This window comes from Bos indicus, chromosome 5 (genome assembly GCF_029378745.1).
Source record: "Bos indicus isolate NIAB-ARS_2022 breed Sahiwal x Tharparkar chromosome 5, NIAB-ARS_B.indTharparkar_mat_pri_1.0, whole genome shotgun sequence".
Classification (NCBI taxonomy): domain Eukaryota; kingdom Metazoa; phylum Chordata; class Mammalia; order Artiodactyla; family Bovidae; genus Bos; species Bos indicus.
Genome location: NC_091764.1, coordinates 1,134,174 through 1,160,136, shown reverse-complemented (window position 1 = coordinate 1,160,136; position 25,963 = coordinate 1,134,174).

Below are 25,963 nucleotides of genomic sequence, written 5' to 3'. Positions count from 1 at the left end.
CACTAATTTAAGAAAGCAACTTGAAAAATAGAGTAAGACTGCAATTTAGACTACATTTAATTTCTTGTGCATGGATAACTTCCCTTACATCCAGATAAATTTTTACTTGGATATACATAGCTATTTCAAACTCACATACTCTGTTAAAACTTATATTCTTTTTTTAAATGCTATCATCTGTAGAACTCCTCTAGTTCCATGAAGAGCACTGTCACTCAGCCAGTTTTCCATCTTGCTACCTTTGAGCTAGCATTTTGATCATAGCATCTTATTAAATCTACATCTGAAACAATTTGAAGACTTTTTATTCTTTCCTAGGGCTAACCTCGTCTCTTACCCATCTCTGTCCTACAGGTTTTGCTCTGCCATGTTGGGCAGTCTAGGTACTTTCATGGTTTGGGGCCTCAAATCTAAAAATTTACAACAGATTGTTTTAACATATTGTTTTTATTACTTCATAGAATCTCAGTTTAATTACAGAATTCAGCTTCTCTCTCTAGCCATCCTGGATATCTTAGCTTGTCTTTGTCGCCTAAGTATTGTGTGTCCTAGAACATGATAGGTGTTCCATTAATGTTTGTAAAATGAATGAATAAGCTCCCCAAGGGTGTCATTTGCTCATGTGCTGAAATGATTTCACATAAGGTGGTGTCAACTATGAAGTAGTTCTGAGAGACAAAATGTTAAGCATAATTTATTTGAGTTGATGGCTTGGAGGGATTCTAGTTTCAGAAGCATATACATTTTGATAGGGAATTAAAGATTTGAAGAGACGTGTTAGTGAGGACCAAGTTTATTTAATACTAAGAATCACAGATGAGATTGTGCATGTGTGCTCAGTCACTTCAGTCGTGTCTGACTCTGTGACCCTATGGTCTGTAGTCCACCAGGTTCTTCTGTCCATGAGATTTTCCAGGCAAGAATACTGGTGTGGGTTGTCCTGCCCTCCTCCAGGGGATTTGCCTGGACCAGGGATTGAACCTGTGTCTCCTGCATTGCAGGCAGATGCTTTACCGCGGAGCCACCGGGAAAGCTCCCAATGAGATGTGCAAGCAGCTATTTTTTTAATGTGACAGGAAAAAAAAAAATCTAGCCTCCATGTGCAAGCAAAATCTATGGCGGAAATGGGCTGGTATCCACCTGGAATTTGTTCTCCACCTCCCCTGTTGTTGAGTCACTGCTGGGAAGCAGCTGCCTGGCCAGCCATTCAGGTGTTGGTGGGGCTGTGTCCTTGTTCTTGCCAGTGGATAGTAGGGAAGGTGAGTCACTTCACTTCTGGATTAAGGAGGTTGAAAGTGGTGTGCCTTCTTTATTCTCTTTCCCCCATCCACTAGCTGTCATCTGAAGACAGTAAGACTTCAGCAAGTGACAGAGAGACAAGGTGGAAAGAGCCTGTCCTCCTGCACTGTTGTTGTAGTTCTTAAGCATTAATGTTTGTTATGTGGAGTCGGGGTGTTGGACAGTGAGCCCTGATTCAACAAAAGACAACAAGGGAACTGAAGGAGAGAAACTTGTTACTCAGAGCTCCTGGAAGAACTGTCAATACGTGGTAAGCCTCAAGGACCTCGTGGAGAGGCCAAGAAAGGGTTCAGGCAGAGACAGCAGGATTGGGGGCATATGCTTTTATTAGGGTCTACAGGTAGAGTACTTTGCGATCACAGGGCTGGGACCAGGCTCTTCAGTTCAGACTGGCGAAGCGTGGGTGAGACTGCTTGTCACAAGGTGATTGGGGAGCATGTCAGGGACTGACATCTGCTTGTGACTCTATGGGCTGTTGTCTCAGGCATGGGCTGGAGGGAGGGGCTAGTGTCAGTTTAAGGCTTCTGCACTGGCACCCCACTCCAGTACTCTTGCCTGGAAAGTTCCATGGACAGAGGAGCCTGGTAGGGTGCAGTCCTTGGGGTCGCTAAGAGTTGGACACGACTGAGCGACTTCACTTTGACTTTTCACTTTCACGCATTGGAGAAGGAAATGGCAACCCACTCCAGTGTTCTTGCCTGGAGAATCCCAGGGATGGGGGAGCCTGGTGGGCTGCCATCTATGGAGTCGCACAGAGTCAGACATGACTAAAGCAACTTAGCAGCAGCCACAGGCTACTGAGCCAGACAAAACGTATGCCAAGGCAGCAATATTGTGCAATCATCAAATGGAGAGAAGCTAACTTCAAACCACGAATGTCCACAATGCACTCTTACATGAAAACAAGATAGACTTTTATGAGGTTAGGCCATCAGAATTGTAAGGTATGTTTGTTATAATGTTTCTGGCTTTTGTGTGTATTAAATGGGCTAGAATTTCTCTAATACACCAATTCCCACATGTTCATATCAGTTCAGTTCAGTTGCTCAAGGTGTCCGACTCTTTGCGACCCAATGAACCACAGCATGCCAGGCCTCCCTGTCCGTTACGAACTCCCAGAGTCGACCCAAACCCATGTCCATTGAGTCAGTGATGCCATTTAACCATCTCATCCTCTGTTGTCCCCTTCTCCTCCTGTCCTCAATCTTTCCCAGCATCAGGGTCTTTTCAAATGAGGCAGCTTTTCCCATCAGGTGACCAAAGGATTGGAGTTTCAGCTTCAACATCAGTTCTTCCAAAGAACACCCAGGACTGATCTCCTTTAGGATGAACTGGTTGGATCTCCTTGCAGTCCAAGGGACTCTCAAGAGTCTCCTCCAACACCATAGTTCAAAAGCATCAATTCTTCGGCGCTCATCTTTCTTTATAGTCCAACTCTCACATCCATACATGACCACTGGAAAAACCATAGCCTTGACTAGATGGACCTTTGTTGACAAAGTAATGTCTCTACTTTTTAATATGCTGTTTGGGTTGGTCATAACTTTCCTTCCAAGGAGTAAGCGTCTTTTAATTTCATGGCTGCAGTCACCATCTGTAGTGATTTTGGAACCCCCCAAAATAAAGTCAGCTATTGTTTCCACTGTTTTCCCATCTATTTGCCATGAAGTGATGGGACCGGATGCCATGATCTTAGTTGAGCTTTAAGCCAACTTTTTCACTCTCCTCTTTCACTTCCATCAAGAGGCTTTTGAGTTCCTCTTCACTTTCTGCCATAAGGGTGGTGTCATCTGCATATCTGAGGTTATTGATATTTCTCCGGGCAGTCTTGATTCCAGCCTGTGCTTCATCCAGCCCAGCGTTTCTTGTGATATACTCTGCATATAAGTTAAATAAGTAGGGTGACAATATACAGCCTTGACATACTCCTTTTCCTATTTGGAACCAGTCTGTTTTACCATGTCCAGTTCTAACTGTTGCTTCCTGATCTGCATACAGGTTTCTCAAGAGGCAGGTCAGGTGGTCTGGTATTCCCATCTCTTGAAGAATTTTCCAGTTTATTGTGATACATACAGTCAAAGACTTTGGCATAGTCAATAAAACAAAAATAAATGTTTTTCTGGAACTCTCTTGCTTTTTCCATGATCCAGCGGATGTTGGCAATTTGATATTTGGTTCCTCTGCTTTTTCTAAAACCAGCTTGAACATTTGGAAGTTCACGGTTCACGTATTGCTGAAGCCTGGCTTGGAGAATTTTGAGCATTACTTTACTAGCATGTGAGACAAGTGCAACTGTGCTATAGTCTGAGCATTCTTTGGCATTGCCTTTCTTTGGGATTGGAATGAAAACTGACCTTTTCCAGTCCTGTGGCCACTGCTGAATTTTCCAAATTTGCTGGCATATTGAGTGCAGCACTTTCACAGCATCATCTTTCAGGATTTGAAATAGCTCAACTGGAATTCCATCACCTCCACTAGCTTTGTTTGTACTTATGCTTCCTAAGGCCCACTTGACTTCACATTCCAGGATGTCTGGCTTGTGATTATCTGGGTCATGAAGATCTGTTTTGTACAGTTCTTCTGTGTATTCTTGCCACCTCTTTTTAATATCTTCTGTTTCTGTTAGGTCCCTACCATTTCTGTCCTTTATTGAGCCCATCTTTGCATGAAATGTTCTCTTGGTATCTCTAATTTTCCTGAAGAGATCTCTAGTCTTTCTTAGTCTATTGTTTTCCTCTATTTCTTTACACTGATTGCCGAGGAAGGCTTTCTTATCTCCCCTTGCTATTCTTTGGAACTCTGCATTCAAATGGGTATATCTTTCCTTTTCTCCTTTGCTTTTCACTTCCCTTCTTTTCGCAGCTATTTGGAAGGCCTCCTCAGACAGCCATTTTGCTTTTTTTCATTTCTTTTCCATGGGGATGGTCTTGATTCCTATCTTCTGTACAATGTCACGAACCTCCGTCCATAGTTCATCAGGCACTCTGTCTATCAGATCTAGTCCCTTAAATCTATTTCTCACTTCCACTGTATAATCATAAGGGATTTGATTTAGATCATACCTGAATGGTCTAGTGGTTTTCCTTACTTTCTTCAATTTAAGTCTGAATTTGGCAATAAGGACTTCATGATCTGAGCCATAGTCAGCTCCCAGTCTTGTTTTTGCTGACTGTATAGAGCTTCTCCATCTTTGGCTGCAAAGAATATAATAGATCTGATTTCGGTGTTGACCATCTGGTGATGTCCATGTGTAGAGTCTTCTCTTGTGTTGTTGGAAGAGGGTGTTTGCTATGACCAATGCATTCTCTTGGCAGAACTCTATTAGCCTTTGCCCTGCTTCATTCTGTACTCCAAGGCCAAATTTGCCTGTTACTCCAGGTGTTTATTGACTTCTTTCTTACTTTTGCATTCCAGTTCCTTATAATGAAAAGGATATCTTTTTGGGGTGTTAGTTCTAGAAGGTCTTGTAGGTCTTCATAGAACTGTTCAACTTCAGCTTCTTCAGCATTACTGCTCAGGCATAGACTTGTATTACCGTGATATTGAATGGTTTGCCTTGGAAACGAACAGAGATCATTCTGTCGTTTTTGAGATTGCATCCAAGTACTGCATTTTGGATTCTTTTGTTGACTATGATGGCTACTCCATTTCTTCTAAGGGATTCCTGCCCACAGTAGTAGATATAATGGTCATCTGAGTTAATTTCACCCATTCTAGTCCATCTTAGTTTGCTGATTCCTAGAATGTTGATGTTCACTCTCGCCATCTCCTATTGACCACTTCCAATTTGCCTTGATTCGTGAACCTAATATTCCAGGTTCCTATGCAATATTGCTCTTTACAGCATCAAACCTTGCTTTGAACATGTTCATATATTGACTCTATAACAATATTCCCTGTCTCTTCATAGGTTGGCAATATGTCTCATAAATTTTGTACCATCCATAGCACTTAGCATAGAGCTGATCACATACTTTTCAATTCATATGTATATATGTTTATAAAATTGTGGACATTAGATAAGATGATTGAATGTTGATTTGAGGGAAATTGTCTTCTATGAAGGGGCTTACGTGGTGGTAAGGAATCTGCCTGCAATGCATGAGACGCGGGTTCGATCCTTGGATCGGGAAGATCCCCTGGAGTAGGGCCTGGCAACCCACTCCAGTATTCTTGCCTGGAGAATCCCATGGTCAGAGGAGCCTGGCAGGCTACAGACCATGGGGTAACAAAGAGTAAAACATGACTAAAGCGACTGTGCATGCATGCACATCTTCTATGAAATATCTCTTGCTATCTTCTTAATACATAGAATGGTCATTTGAATTGGTAAAGTCTTCAAACCTAGTTGCTAGGATTTTTTTTTTTTTTAATATAACTTGGATTTTTTTTGAGGCCTTTTCAGCCCAAGTTTGACTTTACAAAGCACTTCCTGATGACGTTACCTCATATCCCCCAAGGTAGAAATAATTAATCCCTCTTTTAAACTTGTAAAGACATCTTTATACAACCTACAACCCTGTGTTGCTCTTAGTTGCTTGTGTATCTGTCTGTCTCTAATCTACTATAAGCTCTTTGAAAGCAGGCACCATGTCATATGCATCTTTTTATTTCAATAGGCTAGAAATTCACTAATGATAAGACTTGCTTTGTGATGCTTACTGCCATATACTTACTAGTGAGAAAGGAATAGATGTTTCAGTTCTTAGCTTTCTGTGTTACTTTTTTCCCCTAAACTAACAAGACTGAAGAAAATTGTGATTTTTTTATCAAAAGCAAAAATATCTGAAATGAGATCAAGATAGCAAAATAAAAAATTTAAAATATATTGTCATGTCCATACACAAATCTTAAAATGTGAGGACATTTTAAGATAAGCTGAGTGTTGAAGAATTGATGCTTTGAATTGTGGTGTTGGAGAGACTCTTGAGAGTCCCTTGGACTGCAAGGAGATCAAGTCAGTCAGTCCTAAAGGAAATCAGTCCTGAATATTCACTTGAAGGACTGATGCTAAAGCTGAAGCTCCAATACTCTGGCCACCTGATGAGAAGGACTGACTCATTGGAAAAGACCCTGATGCTGGGAAAGATTGAAGGCAGGAGGAGAAGGGGACAACAGAGGATGAGATGGTTGGATGGCATCACCAACTGGATGGACATGAGTTTGAGCAAGCTCTGGGAGTTAATGATGGACAGGGAGGCCTGGCATGCTGCAGTCCATGGGATCTCAAAGAAACAGATATGACTGAGCTACTGAAGTAATTGACTGACTATTTTTAGAGATGAACTCATAAATGAGAGAAGATGAGCAAGACAATCACATATTTAAAAACCTGGCACGACACTGTTTGTTAACTCTCAGCATTTTAGCTTATTATCTCTTTTAGTATTTTTTAGAGAGACAGAATGATAAAATAGAGCATGACTAGATTGTGAGTCTTGATTCTACAATGGGCTGGTTATATATTATGGGAAAAATTAGTCATTTAATCTTTCTGGGTATGAATCAACTTTTTATCTTTGAAATGGGATTGTTACCTCATACATTCTAATTTTATGGTCTCAAGATGCATTTTTGAGTGTAGTATGATTAAAAAAATATGATGATCAACTTTAAATGTTTTGTCTAATATTTATTCTACTCAAATATATTATCTTCAAAAGTTTGCATCTTAAATATATGCAATCACTTTAATCTCGTGGCTTACTTTCCTTCTTGTTTTTCAATTGCTAACCATTTAAATAATGTAATTTTTAAATTATTTTGATTGATTAAAAGTACATTAAAATATAAATCATTTAGAGTTCTCTCATCCAAAGAAAGAAAACACTGTGCATATTTTGTTATACATCCTTTCAGTATTTTTACTGTACATATTTTAAAAATTGTAACTGTGTGATTGAAGGCAGGGGGAGAAGGGGATGACAGAGGATGATATAGTTGGATGGCATCACCGATTTAATGGGCATGAGTGTGAGCAAGCTCTGGGAGTTGGTGATGGACAGGGAGGCCTGGTGTGCTGCAGTCCATGGGGTTGCAAAGAGTCGGACACGACTGAGCAACTGAACTGATCTGAACTGACTGAACTGTGTTCTAGGTAAACATTTTATTTCTTTTTCTTCTTCCTTTTTTTGATTATAACATTATCTTTAAAGCATTTTCACTACTCACTGATTTGATTTTCTTTTTTTGGCATGGAAGATCCAGAATTTATTTAACCATTTTCCTGAATTTACTGTTTAGTTAATTAATTATTTTCACTTTTTTAAAAAGCCATTTTAAATAGGTTTCATTTACATCAGGTGTTGATAAAAGCTGGTCATGAAACATAGTAAAGTGTACAAAAAATAGAAAAGACTAAATTTTCTATATTCTTAAATTAATTTTCTATACATGAGAAGTAAGCCATCTATTAACTTACATTTTGTTTTTAACTAAGAATTCCTTAATTACTACCAAAGGAAAATAAACTAGAAAAATCAAATAGCATGAGAGTAACTTTTATGGATTAGGAAATGTTTTGAGAAACCCTAAGTAAGTGATTGGCATGGTTTATGTTCCACCTTTTAAGAAATTATTAATCCAAGATGAAGTGAGTCAAACTTATTATATAAATCACAATAAACCCATTTATATAATTTTCTCTCAATAGTATTTAGTCATTATATTTAATCACTATTATCTTTATATTTCTTTATAATGATGGATAATGGATGGATAGAATCACTTGTAAAAAATTCCTTTGTGTTCATAATATTTTTTGCGAATGAGGATTTCATTATTTGTGATAAATAAATACACATTTCCAAAAATTGTTCTAAAAAAATAGCACATCCTGATTAAAAAGTTATTACTACCATGTTATTTAAAGAGGCTGAACACTCCAGGGAACTAGGGGTGTGGTGTGATGGAAAGGCAGAGTTCCAGAACTTAGAAGAACTTTTTATCTTGGCTTTGTAACTATTTAGCTATTTGATTAGGAGTGAGCAGACCTCCTTGTGCTCCCACATTGGGCACATTAAAGGATTTGAAAGGCTAATTGCTCAATTCCCTTTCATCTCTGAAATTTTTGTAAATCTCTTATTCATCTTCTCTAAGATGAGAAAACAGTTTGTATCAGAAAAATTTGATTCTGGTCTCTGATACACTGATGGCAGAAATGGCTCCAGTTCTCTCCCTCTCCCTGATTCGTACCCATTGCCATATGGTGTTGGGTTTCTTCCCATTTAGAGGTAGAATCTATTTCCCTGCTTCTAGAATCTGAGCTGGCCTTTGATTTGCTCTGGCTGGCAGAATGTGCTAAAGTGAAGCTGTGCCCAGTTCTGGCTTGGTGAGCTCTCACCCTCCCTTACTAAGCCTTCCCACTGCCTTAAGAATGAGCCTGTTGGAGGATGAGACATTGTGCCGAGCAGTGCTGAGTCAGCCCAGCTGTCATAGCCAAAACTTTAACCCAGCTGAAACAGATGGTACCTGACTATGGGAGCATGAGTGAATCTAGCTGAGACCAGAAGAACCATTCAATCACCAGCAGAATCCAGAACTAAAAAATTACTTATTATTTAAACCCTTTGAGCTATATAGTTGTTTGTTATGCAGCAAACAAATACCTTGTTTCCTTGTGGCAAATAGATACTTGATATATGTACTTAACGTGTGCATGTGCTCAGTCAGGTCCAACTCTTTGTGACCCTGTGGATGGTAGCCTGCCAGACTCTTCTGTCCATGGAATTCTTCAGGCAAGGATACTCGAGTGCATTGCCGTTTCCTACTACCGAGGATCTTCCTGACTCTGGGATTGAATCCACATCTCTTATGTCCTGCGTTGGCAGGTGGATTCTTTACTACTGGCAGCACCTGGGAAGCCCCTTTTAGATACCTGATACATAATCCTTTAGAGCATTGTACGTATCTTGTTTGACCCTTATTCTTGAGAATTCAGCTAGGGACGTTACTTTCTTCTACCAACCGAGTAGCTCACCTGAAGGCATTTGGTCCTGTTGGCACTAGACAAGCCATGTATTTATGAATGAAGTCATCATTTCTCCCCCTTTGTGTCAGCACCAGATTGGCTCCTTATGTGTTTTCCATTTTGGTAGATACGGTATCACAATTCTTCCAGGTTGACAACCAGAAATAATCTTGGAGACATGCTTACCGCTCTCTGTCTTCTCCACTGCCTCTCTGCCGCTTTTATTGCTGCTGTCTTAGCTTCGTCCTTAGCCTTGCTTTGGAAACATTGCATTAAGTTTCTAACTGAGCTCACTTAGTATCTAAACTCTCTCGTAAGCTAAGTCTAGAAACTCTAAAATACAAGAACTCATGCTAAACTTTCCATAGAGAAAAGAAGAAGTATTATTGTTGGACATGTAATTGAACTATCAAAAGTATACAAAATCAGTATACAAAATGAACCTAAGTCAACAGTTTTGTTGAATATGCCAAAAAAATGTTTAAAATCTCAGCAATACAGAAAAAAAAACCCAATATCTAAGCAATTTCTTTGCTAAAATATAATTTCTTTGGGGAAACTTAAATACTTGCTGGGAAATATTAATGAAGGAATTCACTGATCGTGGCGCTGAAATCACTTACTAAAATGCTGCCTTTTTAAATGAAAGTTTCTGTTCATCTGCCCATTGCCTGCCACAGAGAGACACTCAGCAAATACGTGTTGTTATTGTTTTTCTTCATTTTAATTATTAATGCTGTGTTTCTGTATTTCACAAGTGTGGTGGGTGGAATTTCGCATTGTTGCATTGAATTCTATACTCAGGTTCCACAGAGATTTTCACATACTGATGTGTGTAATCAGGGCAGAAGATATTTAAACTGACATATGGTTTTTCTGCCATCAGAACGAGAAACAGTCACTTTATTTTGTGGTTTTCTGAAAAGTACACTTCTGTGTGTGAACATCAGCCTTTGTTTTCAAAGACTGGAGTGGCTACAAAATGAAAGAGGATCTGTGGTTGTTAAGACAGATGCTGGGCTTACAGTAAGAATAAATAGGATTTTGTGGCTGGCACCTAATTTTTGGTGAAGATCAAAAGGGCGAAAAGAAAATCTGCTCACTGCTGAGAAAAGGAATCTGGGGCTTTTTGAATCATAAAAGTGTGGACCAGATACCGCTGTCTTGCTGGGAGGGAGTCTTCTGGCACAAGGGTTCCCAAATCTGAAATGCTGTGAGGACTATCTGAAGACTATCTCAATCAAAACTAACAGAACCTTCAACCCAACCATTTAGAGGGGCCCAGCCATCTACATGCTCTAAAGACTGACTGGATGATTTCATGATTTCGATAACCAGGCATATCTGGGCTCTAGTAGAGGATAAGCAGGATATAGTAACTACATCTTTTTCTATTTTTAGGGCAGTACTAATTTTCCGAAACCTCTAGATACAATTTGTTTTTGGAGAAAAGAAAGGCCTTATAGTAAGACTTTTTAAAAAAGATAGATCAGAAAAAGAAAGGGAGGACTTCCCTGGCAGTCCAGTGGTTAAGACTCTGGGCTTCCAGTGCAAGGGGCATGGGTTCGATCCTTGGTCAGGGAACTAAGATCTTGCATGCCACATGGCATGGCTGGGGGAGGGGGGGAACTGGAAGTCAGGTATATAGGTATATTTTTTTCTGCCCCTGAATATTGAGATTTTGTTGTTGTTGTTGTTGTTAAGAAATATACTAGCCTCTATTTGTGTAGTCTAAATATGTTGACCTCATAGAAACAGTAGAACAGTGGTTACCAGGAATTTGGGGGTAGAGGAAATAGGGATATGTTGGTCAAGGCTGCAAATTTCTACTTATAAAATGAGGAAGTTCTCCAGAGAAGGAACTTAGGGTTACCAGTGGAGAAGAGTAGGGGGAGAGGGATAGGTTGGGAGTTTGGGATTCACATGTACACACTGTTATATTTAAAATAGAATGCCTTTCCACGGGGGAAAAATGAATAAGTTCCATGGCTCTAATGTGCAGCATGGTGGCTATAGGTAATAATAATGTAATGTATATATGACTTTTGCTAAGAGTAGCTTTTAAAGGTCCTCACTACAAACAAAAATAGGGCTACTATGGGAGGTGATGGACGTGTTAATGAGCCTGATTTTGTTGTTGTTTAGTCACTAAGTCGTATCTGACTCTTTGTGATCCCATAGACTGTAGCGGGCCAGACTCCTCTGTCCATGGAATTTCCCAGGCAAGAATACTGGAGTAGTTTGCCATTTCCTTCTCCAGGGGATCTTCCCAACCCAGGGACTGAATCCATGTCTCGTGCACTGGCAGGCAAATTCTTTAACCCTGAGCCACCAAGGAAGCCCAGTGAGCTCGATAGTGGTAGTCATTTCACAATGTGTATGTGTATCGAATTATCATGTTGTAGACCTTAAGTATAGGCAATTTTTATTTGTCAATCCTGCCTCAGTGGAGCAGGAAGAAAGTCATTTTAAAAAAGCTAAGCTGAATAAAGAAACTGTACAGGTCTCTGCTTATGATGAATTTCTGTTATAAATCTTTAATACCAGCATTTCTCTTTTTAACCATAAGGGCAAATTATTTATTTTGGGTGATTATAATTCTAATTTTCTTTATTTTGCCCCCTAAGCATCTTATGATAGGGATATTGTGTAAATGCCTTTAAAAATAGTGTGCTTATCATTTCATAAGGCTTATTTGCAATGTCATCTTGTTTATTTTGTACTGAAAGTTATAAACTCTTTTTATAGCCAGTAAGTTATCATCTGTGACAGATGACTGCAAAAAGGGAGAATTTCTGAAAGAGAGGGAAGATATGAAGCCTTTCTGGGAAAAGTTGGTCTGAAAGCAAGTTCTAAAAAACTGAATAATTTCTCTAGGGACAGAGGGTTGAATTTTATTAGAACATTGGCTACCTTCATTAAAAAAAAAAATCAATTGCCAAAGTTTTAGCTAAAACCACTGAAAACTGTCAATAATCAATTAGGTGGCAGCCTACCTGACTTCGGAGAAGGAAATGGCAACCCACTCCGTGTTCTTGCCTGGAGAATCCCAGGGATGGGGGAGCCTGGTGGGCTGCCATCTACGGGGTCGCTCAGAGTCGGACACGACTGAAGCAACTTAGCAGCAGCAGCAGCTACATGACTTGATGAAGCTGAAAAATTAAAACAACTTGTGAGTGGGAACACACAGAAAAGAAGCAGTTCTTCAACATGTCTTTTTCTACTTGGAGCACTTTTTAAAGGAGCAAATATATGTAGGGCCACAGCCCAAGTTTAATGCATCTTTTAATGGTGTTTTGAACCAAGAATAAATTCCCAAAAGATAATCCAGTGGATAAATCAAGAATAAAAGACAGAGATTAATCTTGGGTGTGAAATAAAATTGAGTTTCAGTTATTCAGCAACTGTTTCTCTACTGGCAAGTTACTTTGTTTCCACACTGCTAGGGGTGATTCATTTTGTTATTACAGTTGATCTAGGATCCTTTCTTGGTTCTTGACATTTATTTTTATTCATATAGGTTAACAGATTTGAATACCCACTGTGTGCCGGATGCTGGGGACACACGAAGAGGGAGTTTCCTAACCTCGTCAACCTTTGGTTTAGATCAGGATCATTGAACTATGGCTACATCTGGCCTGTCACCTGTTTTGGTAAATAGTGGCTCAGCTGGTTAAAGAATCTGCCTGTAATGCGGGAGACCTGGGTTTGACCCCTGGGTTAGGAAGATCCCCTGGAGAAGGGAAAGGCTACCCACTCCAGTCTTCTGGCCCGGAGAATGGACTATATAGTCCGTGGGGTCTGAAAGAGTCGGACACGACTGAGCAACTTTCACTCACTCATCGAGATGCAGACATTCATTTGTTTACATATTGATCAGGGCTACTTTCATAAACGACAGGATGAGTGGCGATGCCGCACAGGTACTGCATGGTCTTTTCCTAAAATATGTAATATCTGAAAACGTTTGCTGACCCAGGACTAAGTTCTTTCCAAAGCAGTAAATTCAGAGTGGAGAAAGTAAAGACAAGACACAAAAACACCAGGGCTATATATTTTTTAAAAATCACTATGTCATATATATATAGTATTATATATAGGTACTAAAAAGTTTTTAACTGGTTAAGAAATATTTTTTTGCTGGCCAGCTCAAGTAGTTAGAACAGCATGTTAACAAACCCAAGACCATATTCTTGATCTTCATATGGGGCAGTTATCTTCCCTCTAGTTACTAGCATCCAGACTATGAACATGGACTTAATCGGGCCAGTGAACTGTGCTGTGCATTAATAGTGCTGGTTATCAGGGTGACAGGTTGAAAGCGTGTGACTTAATCAGTACAAAATTTCCAACACAGCAGAACAAATAAAGCATATCTCTTTCCGATGATGTGCTTATAGTGTCTTTGTGGGTTAAACTTAGGAGTGTTGAAGAACAGTAATGGCAGATAAAGAGACGGGAATACCAGACCACCTGACCTGCCTCCTGAGAAATCTGTATGCAGGTCAGGAAGCAACAGTCAGAACTGAACATGGAACAACAGACTAGTTCCAAATCGGGAAAGGAGTACGTCAAGGCTGTATATTGTCACCCTGCTTATTTAACTTATATGCAGAGTACATCATGAGAAATGCTGGGCTGGATGAAGCACAAGCTGGAATCAAGATTGCCAGGAGAAATATCAATAACCTCAGATAGAAGATGATACCACTCTTATGGCAGAAAACAAAGAACTAAAAAGCCTCTTGATGAAAGTGGAAAAGGAGAGTGAAAAAGTTGGCTTAAAGCTCAACATTCAGAAAACAAAGATCATGGCATCTGGTCCCATCACTTCATGGGAAATAGATGGGGAAATAATGGAAACAGTGACAGACTTTATTTTCTTGGGCTCCAGAATCACTGCAGATGGTGACTGCAGCCATGAAATTAAAAGACGCTTGCTCCTTGGAAGAAAAGCTATGACAAACCTAGACAGCATATTGAAAAGCAGAGACATTACTTTGCCAACAAAGGTCCGTCTAGTCAAGGCTATGGTTTTTCCAGTAGTCATGTGTGGATGTGAGAGTTGAACTATAAAGAAAGCTGAGTGCTGAAGAATTGATGCTTCTGAACCATGGTGTTGGTGAACTCTTGAGAGTCCCCTGGACTGCAAGGAGATCCAACCAGTCCATCCTAAAGGAAATCAGTCCTGAATATTCAATGGAAGGACTGATGCTGAAGCTGAAACTCCAATACTTTGGCCACCTGATGCGAAGAACTGACTCTTTTGAAAAGACTCTGATGCTGGGAAAGATTGAAGGTGGGAGGAGAAGGGGATTAGAGAGGATAAGATAGTTGGATGGCATCACTGACTCAATGGACATGAGTCTGAGTAAGCTCCAGGTGTTGGTGATGTACAGGGAGGCCTGGTATGCTGCAGTCCACGGGGTTGCAAAGAGTCAGGCATGACTGAGTGACTGAACTGAACTGAACTGAACTGAATAGCAGATAGCAAAGAGACTGCAACCAAAAATTCAGCAGCTCTAAAATAGCCTTTCTGCTCAGTGGGAGTGACTAACATCTCAGCCAGATGACTATCTCCTTGGAAGATATGTTAATTGGGAAAAATCAAAATTCCCATCTTGTAAGACAAAATTAAGGGACAATGCCACCACCCTATCACTAAACTGCTGGTTTAAGAATTTCTGGTACAGCCCCTGTAACTGTGAACCACAAGGAGAAAGACTAATATTAATTTGGGGCTGTAAATAGAAGGGTCCCCAGGGAGGTTGTGGTCCTTGCTGAATTTCTTGTCTGCATAGGATGGTGAATCCATCACTACTTCTGGGCTGCCAAGACTGCATCTGTGGAAGCCTGCCAACCCTGGAAGGGTATAGAGGATGCATCTAGCTTGTCACTGCAGTGCCCTACTAGAGAGGAACACTGGGCTTCTTCCAACTCTGGAAGATCAAAGATATTGGGACCAAAGATATCTGGGACCAAAGATATTCCTGACTTCCTTATGTGACACATAGAGAGGCTAAGTTTACTGCATATGTGAAATGACTAACAATTGATTTTACAGTGGCTTGGACAAATGACCTCAATGTAATGCTTTGGCTTGGGAGAGAAAGTGAGAACATGAACAACTCAATTTCATCAAATCATCAAGGAATGCAAGATCTCATTTTCTTCAATTAAGTTAGTTTTACTTGTTCATAATTTGACTTATGATATCAAACTTGATGAAACATATCAATTGGTTTTTAGTAAATAAGGATGACTAATTCAAACAAATGGCTTCACTTGATCTCAGAAAAATCTGGTCAATACTTAGTAAAGGGCCTAGAAAGAGAAACAACATCCTAGCAGATTAAAGTTATTTAAAAAGATCAAGCCTGGTTAATTGGGCAGACTATCTGGTTTCAGGTTTCAGGACTCTGGCCTTTAATCTTGGCACAGAGAGAACTCATTGCTGTCATTTCAAGTTGGCTTCCTGCCTTTGCTTTGTCTTGAGAGGTTTTTTGGTTTTGTTTTTTACAAAAATCTAATATCCTGATTGGTGAAATGTTTAACTTTCTCCATTTTCTTTTTCTACTTACAAAAGGATTTGGTATTCTGGGAAATTCAGTTCAGTTCAGTTGCTTAGTCATATCTGACTCTTCATGACCCCATGGATCACAGCACTCCAGGCCTCCCTGTCCATCACCAACTCCTAGAGTCCACCCCAACTCATGTCCATCGAGTCGGTGATGCCATCCAACCATCTTATCCTCTGTCGTCCCCTTCTCCCGCCTTCAATCTTTCCCAGCATCAGGGTCTTTTCAAGTGAGTCAGCTCTTCACATCAGGTGGCCAAAGTATTGGAGTTTCAGCTTCAACATCAGTCCTTCCCAGGTCTGATCTCCTTTAGGATGAACTGGTTGGATCGCCTTGCAGTCCAAGGGACTCTCAAGAGTCTTCTCCAACACCACAGTTCAAAAACATTAGTTCTTCGGTGCTCAGCTTTCCTTATAGTCCAACTCTCACATCTATACTTGACAACTGGAAAAACCATAGCCTTGACTAGATGGACCTTTGTTGGCAAAATAATGTCTCTGTTTTTTAATATGCTGCCTAGGTTGGTCATAACTTTCCTTCCAAAGAGTAAGCGTCTTTCAATTTCATGGCTGCAGTCACCATCTGCAGTGATTTTGGAGTCCCTCAAAGATAAAGTCAGTCACTGTTTCCCCTGTTTCCCATCTATTTGCCATGAAGTGATGGAACCGGATGCCACGGTCTTAGTTTTCTGAATGTTGAATTTTAAGTCAGCTTTTTCACTCTCTTCTTTCTCTTTCATCAAGAGGCTCTTTAGTTCTTCTTCACTTTCTGCCATAAGAATGGTGTTATCTGCCTATCTGAGGTTATTGATAGTTCTCCCAACAATCTTGATTCCAGCTTGTGCTTCCTCCAGCTCAGCGTTTCTCATGATGTTTCTGCATATAAGTTAAATAAGCAGGGTGCCAATATATAGCCTTGATGTACTCCTTTTCCTATTTGGAACCAGTCTGTTGTTCCATGTCCAGTTCTAACTGTTTCTTCCTGACCCGCATACAGATTTATTTCCTTAAAAATGCCTCCATAATAAAATCAATACTACTTATTTAAAAGTGCCAATATAGGCTTATGTATATAATCGATGGGTTTCCTGATTGCTCAGTGGTAAAGAATCTGCCTGCCAATGCTGGAGTCATGTGTTTCTCTGGGTTGGGAAGATCCCTTGAAGAGGGAAATGAATACCCACTCCAGTAGTCTTGCCTGGGATACCCCATGGACAGAGAAACCCGGCAAGCTACAGTCCACTGGGTTGCAAAAGAGCTGGACATGACTTAGCGACTAAACAACAGTAATATAATCAATGATCAATATAGAGGCTGCAAAGAACAAAGAGTTTTATCTGAGGTCTTATGAATTTAAATTTTGGAGACACAGATCTGGATAAACTAAAAGAATGTTCCAGGGAAGAGAAGGAGTCAGATGCTTATAAAGACAAGAGTCATGAGGCTGTACTTTGACACAAGAAGGAAAATACTTGTCCTTAAGGGACAGGATGTCATGAGTTGTTTTAGGTAGTTGCTTGGGAATTAACTGTCATATCTGTGGAGATTAATATATATAGCTTTGCTTTATTTTATCCAGTATGTGTTCTGAATAGCCTTCATAAATCATGGAAAACTCACAACTGACATCTTAAACAGTGAAATCACCCTATAAATTGGTGCCGTGTATCTGATAGTCTTCTTTTGTAATGTTTTAAAATTGTCTTTTAAAATAATTTCAGAAGTCTTCAGATTCTAAATTATACTAAAAGCTTTGTACCTCTTTGGTAGAATCCAAATCTATAGAGAAACTGGCTCTGTGATAAATGATGCTTGCCCAGTGATATCGAAGTGTTGCTGGATTTTGTATTGTAATCTGTTGTGCTTACCACACTGCCACTTTTTAATGAGTCAGAGACGTTGATTTTTTCAACACTTTAATAGAACAATACCCTCTTTAAAAAGGACTAAGTATCCCTGGAGAAGGAAATGGCAGCCCACTCCAGTATTCTTGCCTGGAAAATCCCATGGACGGCGGAGCCTGGTATGCTACTGTCCATGGGGTTGCAAAGAGTCAGACACCACTGAGCGAAGGGAAGAAGAAGAAAGGTCTGATAATAGATAGGCTGTCACAAGTTATTTTAGGGTAAGAGGCTGATACGTATCTTGAGTTTCTGACAGATGTTCTGAATGTCTTCCTTAGGACAATAAGTCGTCAAAAATTCATGTTCCATCCTGGCTAAGATGTGGGTAAGTCACAACTTCCTCAATGGCCTTCAGGTTCCTTTTTAAAGAGCTCTTAGCAGTACCACCTCCATTTGGATTTTCCTTTCACAATATGAAAAAAATTCTTTTTTCTCCTTCCTCTTCTTATAAACTTATTCTTACTGGTGGTTCTCTATAGTTCTTACATCCTTCAGATCCCTGCTCCATCTGGCTGAGCTGACAACTAGGTGGTCCCAGCTTTTCATCCCTCCTAGAATCAGTAAAGGATACTTTCCCTGACATTGTTTTCCTCCTTTTATAAAATTGGAATTATTATAATAACGAACAAGGTTTGCCATGAGGGTTAATAATACAATGCAGAAAAACACTTAGCAGAGTATCTGGCACATAGTAAGTATTAAGTATTAATTATTGTATTTCAAAGTCTAAAATAAATGTGGCGAACATTTCTGTATTCAAACAGTGATCGTGATTGAGGGGGTGTGCCCCTTGCTGGAAATTAGAGTTTATGGGTTTAAGTCTCAATGTGTGTGTATGTGCTCAGTCATGTCTGATTCTTTGTGACCTCATGGACTGTAGCCCACCAGGCGCCTCTGTCCATAGGATTTCACAGGCAAGAATATTGGAGTGGGTTGCCATTTCCTCCCCTAGGAGATCTTCCCAACCCAGGGATTGAACCCTGGTCTCCTGCATTGCAGGAAGATTCTTTACCAATGAACCACCTTGTAAGCCTTAAATCTCAGTATGGGATTCTACATATTTAATTCAGGGGAATCCAGCTTATTTTTCTGGGCAGGAATAATTTCTTTCTTTCTTTTTAAATTTAATTTTATTTAACTTTACAATGTTGTATTGGTTTTGCCATATATCAAAATGAATCTGCCACAGGTATACATGTGTTCCCCATCCTGAACCCTCCTTCCTCCTCCCTCCCCATACCATCCCTCTGGGTCGTCCCAGTGCACCAGCCCCAAGCATCCAGTATCGTGCATAGAACCTGGACTGGTGACTCATTTAATATATGATATTATACATATTTCAATGCCATTCTCCCAAATCATCCCACCCTCTCTGTCTCCCACAGAGTCCAAAAGACTGTTCTATACATCAGTGTCTCTTTTGCTGTCTTGTATACAGGGTTATTGTTACCATCTTTCTAAATTCCATATATATGCGTTAGTATAGTATATTGGTGTTTTTCATTCTGGCTTACTTCACTCTGTATAATAGGCTCCAGTTTCATCCACCTCATTAGAACTGATTCAAATGTATTCTTTTTAATGGCTGAGTAATACTCCATTGTGTATATGTACCACAGCTTTCTTATCCATTCATCTGCTGATGGGCATCTAGGTTGCTTCCACGTGCTGGCTATTATAAACAGTGCTGCGATGAACATTGGGGTACACGCGTCTCTTTCCCTTCTGGTTTCCTCAGTGTGTATGCCCAGCAGTGGGATTGCTAGATCATAAGGCAGTTCTATTTCCAGTTTTTTAAGGAATCTCCACACTGTTCTCCATAGTGGCTGTACTAGTTTGCATTCCCACCAACAGTGTAAGAGGGTTCCTGGGCAGGAATAATTTCTGTTCCTCTGCAGACCCATATCTCTTGGCTGTGATAGGATGCTTTGTCCTGAACGTCAAGCTAAACAAAGAGGAAGTGAAGAGCCCTCATCTTCCCCAGACAGGAGAGTGTGGCCTAGATGTTCTAACCATTCAGTGTAGTTTTTACATTATGTGTAGAAACTGATTAAGAGGCATGATGATAAAGATCTAGAGAGGCTAGATATGGCTACTGGAATATGTATGTGTATTGTGAGTCAGAATAGGTATTTTGTAAAGTCAGAATAGATATATTGTGTAATGTGATAGAATCTGGGAAGGTAAATTATTCACTTGTTAGTCTTTCAGTCATGTTTGACTCTTTTCAACCCCATGGACTGTAGCCTGCCAGGCTCCTCTGTCCATGGGATTTCCCAGGCAAGAGTACTGGAGTGGGTTGCTATGCTCTCTTCTAGGGGATCTTCCTGACTCAGGGATCAAACCAGTGTCTCCTGCATTGCAGGTGGATTCCTTACCGCTGAACCACGGGGGAAGACCAATCTCACATGTAGTTGAAGACAGAAACTGTGCAAATGATCTTGCATAATTACAATATTAATCAGTCATAACCTCAGAAAATCCCTGCTTCTTTACACTAAACTAACCCATATCCTGCCTCTCACTCCTATTACCTTTTGTTCTAGGGAGATAGGCTCTGACATAAAAATTTGCCTGCAGAAGGGAATGTTGGGAATGTTGTCAGGAACCGCATCTATAAAGAGAGGAGGGAGGCTGGGCTGGGAAGTGGGAGCATTTGATCCGTGAGGCATTGGCACCACAAATCCCAGTGGCTCCCACTTGGTACTCTGAAGCTGGGATGGCACTTTGTGAGTGACCTGAGCTGAGCCTTTGGGGACCTTATCCTCCAGTCACTGAAGGCAGCTGCCTCTGGAACAGCATGTGGCTTTGGGCCATCCTCTGTAGGGGCTCTTCTGTGACCTGTCAGTGGGCACACTGCTGGTGGCTGTAGGAAGTGGGCCTCCTGTAGACTCCACAGCATCTCTCTTGTCCCAGGTTAGCTCATCATACACTTGCATTCTCCACTGTCCCTTCACAGCTTTCTTCTCCTACTTCTCTTCTTTAGTCTAGGAGACATAGCATTCATGTTTACTGGGCATCTTTTGTGTGCCTGGTGCTATGGTAGCTAGGTGACACATATACTGTTACACATATTGTGTAAAATGTATAGCGTATGTAATTTTATTTAACCCTGTAGGGGAATGAAATTTGCTACCTGAAAATGTGTCTCCTAGGCCTGAGGATCATTTTTAAGGAACAGAAGATTCAGGAAGTCTTTATTTTTATTTCTTCCTTAGTTGCCTAAAGGTAAAGCTACATTCTCGTAATGTCCAACTCTTTGCGACCCCCTGGACCCCTCTGTCCAAGGAATTCTCCAGGCACGAATACTGGAGTGGGTTGCCATTTCCTTCTCCAGGGGATCTTCCTGACCCAGGGATCGAACCTGCATCTCTTGTGTCTCCTGCATTAGCAGGCAGATTCTTTACTGCTGAGCCATCAGGGAAGCCCTTAAAAGGGCCGGGGAATCAAACCCTGGTCTCCCCCTGACAGGTGGGGATATCACCACTATACTAAAGAGGACAGCGGCAGAGGATTTAAATAAGGGACTTCCCTGGTGGCCCAGTGGCTAAAACTCTATGATCCCAATGCAGGGGGCCCAGGTTCAATCCCTTGTCAGGGAACTAGATCTCACATGGTGCAACTAAGTTTGCATGCCACAACTAAAGAGCCTACATGATGCAATGAGGATTGAAGACCCCACGTGCTGCAGTAAGGGTAGGCACAGCCAAGTGTATAAATAGATAAAAATGAATATGAAGAAATAAATTTAAAAAGAGTTTAGACGGAGGACCCTTCCAGAAAAGGAGCTATCATTGAAGTTCACTATAGTGTTACCTAACTGTAGTGCGCAACGCCAAAGAATGCTCAAACTACCGCACAATTGCACTCATCTCACACGCTAGTAAAGTCATGCCCAAAATTCTCTAAGCCAGGCTTCAGTGATATGTGAACTGTGAACTTCCAGATGTTCAAGCTGGTTTTAGAAAAGGCAGAGGAACCAGAGATCAAATTGCCAACATCCGCTGGATCATCAAAAAAGCAAGAGAGTTCCAGAGAAACATCTTATTTCTGCTTTATAGACTATGCCAAAGCCTTTGACTGTGTGGATCACAAGAAACTGTGGAAAATTCTGAAAGAGATGGGAATACCAGACCACCTGACCTGCCTCTTGAGGAACCTGTATGTAGGTCAGGAAGCAACAGTTAGAACTAGACATGGAACAACAGACTGGTTCCAAATAGGAAAAGGAGTACGTCAAGGCTGTGTATTGTCACCCTGCTTATTTAACTTATATGCAGAGTACATCATGACAAACGCTGGGCTGGATGAAGCACAGGCTGGAATCAAGATTGATGGGAGAAATATCAATAACCTCAGATATGCAGATGACACCACCCTTATGGCAGAAAGTGAAGAGGAACTCAAAAGCCTCTCGATGAAAGTGAAAGTGGAGAGTGAAGAAGTTGGCTTAAAGCTCAACATTCAGAAAACGAAGATCATGGCATCTGGTCCCATCACTTCATGGCAAATAGATGGGGAAACAGTGGAAACAGTGGCTGACTTTTATTTTCTTTTGGCTCCAAAATCACTGTAGATGGTGATTGCGGCCATGAAATTGAAAGACGCTTACTCCTTGAAAGAAAAGTTATGACCAACCTAAGCAGCATATTAAAAAGCAGAGACATTACTTTGTCAATATATGTCCATCTAGTCAATGCTATGGTTTTTCCAGTGGTCATGTATGGATGTGAGAGTTGGACTATAAGGAAAGCTTAGTGCCGAAGAATTGATGCTTTTGAACTGTGGTGTTGGAGAAGACTCTTGAGAGTCCCTTGGACTGCAAGGAGATCCAACCAGTCCATCCTAAAGGAAATCAGTCCTGAATATTCATTGAAAAGACTGATGCTGAAGCTGAAACTCCAATACTTTGGCCACCTGATGCTAAGAGCTGATTCATTGGAAAAGACCCTGATGCTTGGAAAGACTGAGGGCAGGAGGAGAAGGGGACAACAGAGGATGAGATGGCTGGATGGCATCATGGACTCGATGGACGTGAGTTTGAGTGAACTCCAGGAGTTGGTGATGGACAGGGAGGCCTGGCGTGCTGCGATTCATGGGGTCGCAAAGAGTCGGACACGACTGAGTGACTGAACTGAACTTAACTGAACTATAGTAGACAGGAGGAGTCCAGCAAAGTTTCTTAAAATTCCTTGTGTCCCACTGTTTCTGCAGGAACCAGAAAACATTTATTCTTCAAACATTTCCTTTTCCATCTGCATGCCAATTGCCTTCCTCCGCTTTGAAGTCCCAAATCACTATGCCCAATACCCTCTGTTGTTTTTAGCTGAAGATATGCTGTTTAAGGTGAAGGTTTCGGCCATTTTGGCGTTATTCAGTTTTCCTTGGATCTCTTCCATGTATGCTATGCTATGCTATGCTAAGTCACTTCAGTCGTGTCCGACTCTGTGTGACCCCATAGACGGCAGCCACCAGGCTCCCCCATCACTGGGATTCTCCAGGCAAGAACACTGGAGTGGGTTGCCATTCCATGTATAAGTGTTACTAAATTTTTGTCTAATTTTCTCTTGTTTATCTATCTCATTTAATTCTAAGACCAGCCAGAAGAACCTAGAAGGATACAGAAAAATGTTCTCCTCTGAAATGCCTCAAAACGGTGCTAAGAAGGAGGAGGAGACCAAATTTTATAGCATAACTTACCCAAGGTGGCAAGAATCAGAGCCAGCTCTCCAATGGCAAGCAGGGTATGGGCAGAAGTCATGCCCACCCCCAACACGGCCCCACCTCTCCCTGTCCGACTCACCTCTGCTCCATTTACAGTGTCTAATGTGACTGTTTCAAGTGCTCTTTACTTTGTAGCTTTTTGAAACTGTCTATTTGATTTTAAAATACCTACATTATCCCTTTCAATACACTGTATTTAATTTGCAGGGTGTCATACAAGTTAAAATCTGGTAATCATCAAGGATCTATAAATATTAAGGTGAAGACAAAATAATTTCATTATGTTTTTTGGAAGTTCACTAATTTAATTTTGACTCTGTCAAAAATCCTTAAAAATTTTTAAAAATATGTCTTTAGACCTCACATACTGGGTCATTAAATTCTATTTTACCTTAACTTTCAGTAATGACCTGAATAATCACCTTTTGTAAGTAATAGCAAGCAAAGAAGTTCATCTGAATATCTTATATTGGGAATTTTTTAAAAAAAGAAGATAGTAAAGTGATATTAGCTTAGTAATAGATAAAAGGTAATTTTCTTTCCTTGATTTTTTTTTTCCTCTGTGAATTTCTGTAGTAGTTTCTAACCCCAAACAAATCATAGTTATTGTTGTTTTTTTTAAAAGAAGTACCCAAGGGAGAAAATATTTCTTGGTCAAATTCCTTCCTTTCAGAGCTGTTGACACTTTAATGAATTTTATATCAATTTCCAGTTCTTTCTTCTCCTCCAAAGAAATTGTTAAGATATCTTTGAAAAACTTTTGTGTGTTAGTCCCACAACATATCTCTAAAATATATAGTTGTGAGGGAATTCCTTGGTGGTCCAGTGTTTAAGACTCCATGCTTCCATTGCAGGGACCATGGGTTTGGTGCCTCGTTGGGGAACTAAGATCCCACATGCTGAGTGGACTGACCTAAAAATAGAAATGAAAATAAATAAATTAAAATAAATATATAAATCCTAAAATATATAGTTGTGAATCAAACTTTCAAATCAGTGATTTCTTTTCCTACTGTAAATGGTAATGTAATTCTTTAGTATTCTTTGCACACTAAATTTTCAAGTCCCATATACTACTGGTTTTCTTTACCCATCTATCAAATCAAGAAATCCTGCTTATTATAGAAATGCCTCTATAGAACGTTGAAAAAAATCTTATCACTTCTTTAGTCCATGGAAGGACCCATCTTCTGTTTTGTGCAATGCCTTACAAAGAGTAGATTTAAGAAATGAAATCCACCTTTCAAAGTCAAAGTCAAAGTGGTGCTCAACAGAGAAATGTGGCAGAGTCCATAGCTAACCTGCCACTTTTTCTTCCATTCTCAGAGCAATGGCAGAAGGGGACTTAGTTTCTAACTTAACAGTTCATTTGCTTTTTCAGGCAGTTCACTTTTGCCCCTCACACTTGGAGCTAGACTCCTTGGCAGTCTGTCCTCGGGAGAGTTCCCTAAACATTTACTTCTTGCAGAATGGTTGTTCAATATTATCACAGTATAACTTTTGGAAGGCTCTCTTTGTTTCTTTGATGCCATGTCCTTCTCCATTCTTTTATTACATTTAAAACCAACAGCATTTTTTTTTTTAGTACCTTACTGGTTAATCATTTTCCATCAATGTCTTAAAAAAGAGAAAGTGTTTTTGACTGTTGACCACCATGATTAGTGAAAACATCGAAGTACAAAATGACTTAAAGTTTGTGTGCTTTAAAGGCCAAGCAATTAAAAATATCCTTTGTTCTTAATTTTATGTGTAGGAAAATGTTGAGGTTAATTCACTGACCATGTGGGATAATTTGACTCTTAATCAGTAAATTTAAAAGATCTTTCATAACATAAAAAAGATTCAGCCCTGCCAAGAACAAATGACTGGCACAGAAATTCCTTTGTTAGCTTAAGTCATTGATATGTAAAACAAAAGAAAATTCTTTGGCAGAAAACAGAAGTATGTCCAGATGGTTCCTATCTATGTTCTCATTGATTGTATAATTAAAATCCCCTTTAATCATCAGAAAAATTGAGATAGAATGTTTGTAGTAGAACAGTACTGTGTTTTCAAGAAATACTTATTCTGTGGTGGTTCTCTAGTAATGAAGCACTGGCAGTGACCGCTTTGTGAATTTGCCCTGTGCAGAAAGGATATCCATGCAGTTCACCAGGGGTGTGACGGCCTACTTGCAGCATTATGTTGATGGCGTCAGATAAGATTAAACACTGACCCATTAAAATGAATATGAATTAGCAATGATCACCCAATTTTCATGTAATATTTTTCCTTATCTGAGGCAGGATTCACTTCTTTGATTAATTAACAAGTGAATTAGTTTCTTTGTGAGGTTAGTTACTAATGAAATCACTAAATAGTAAACTACTTATGATGACTTATGTTATCGTCAATTATGGGATAGAATTTATATATTCTGTGAAATGATGGTTCTGTTGATCAACATGAATGATATTGGTCAAAAGAACTACATTCTTCTGTATTCCTTCT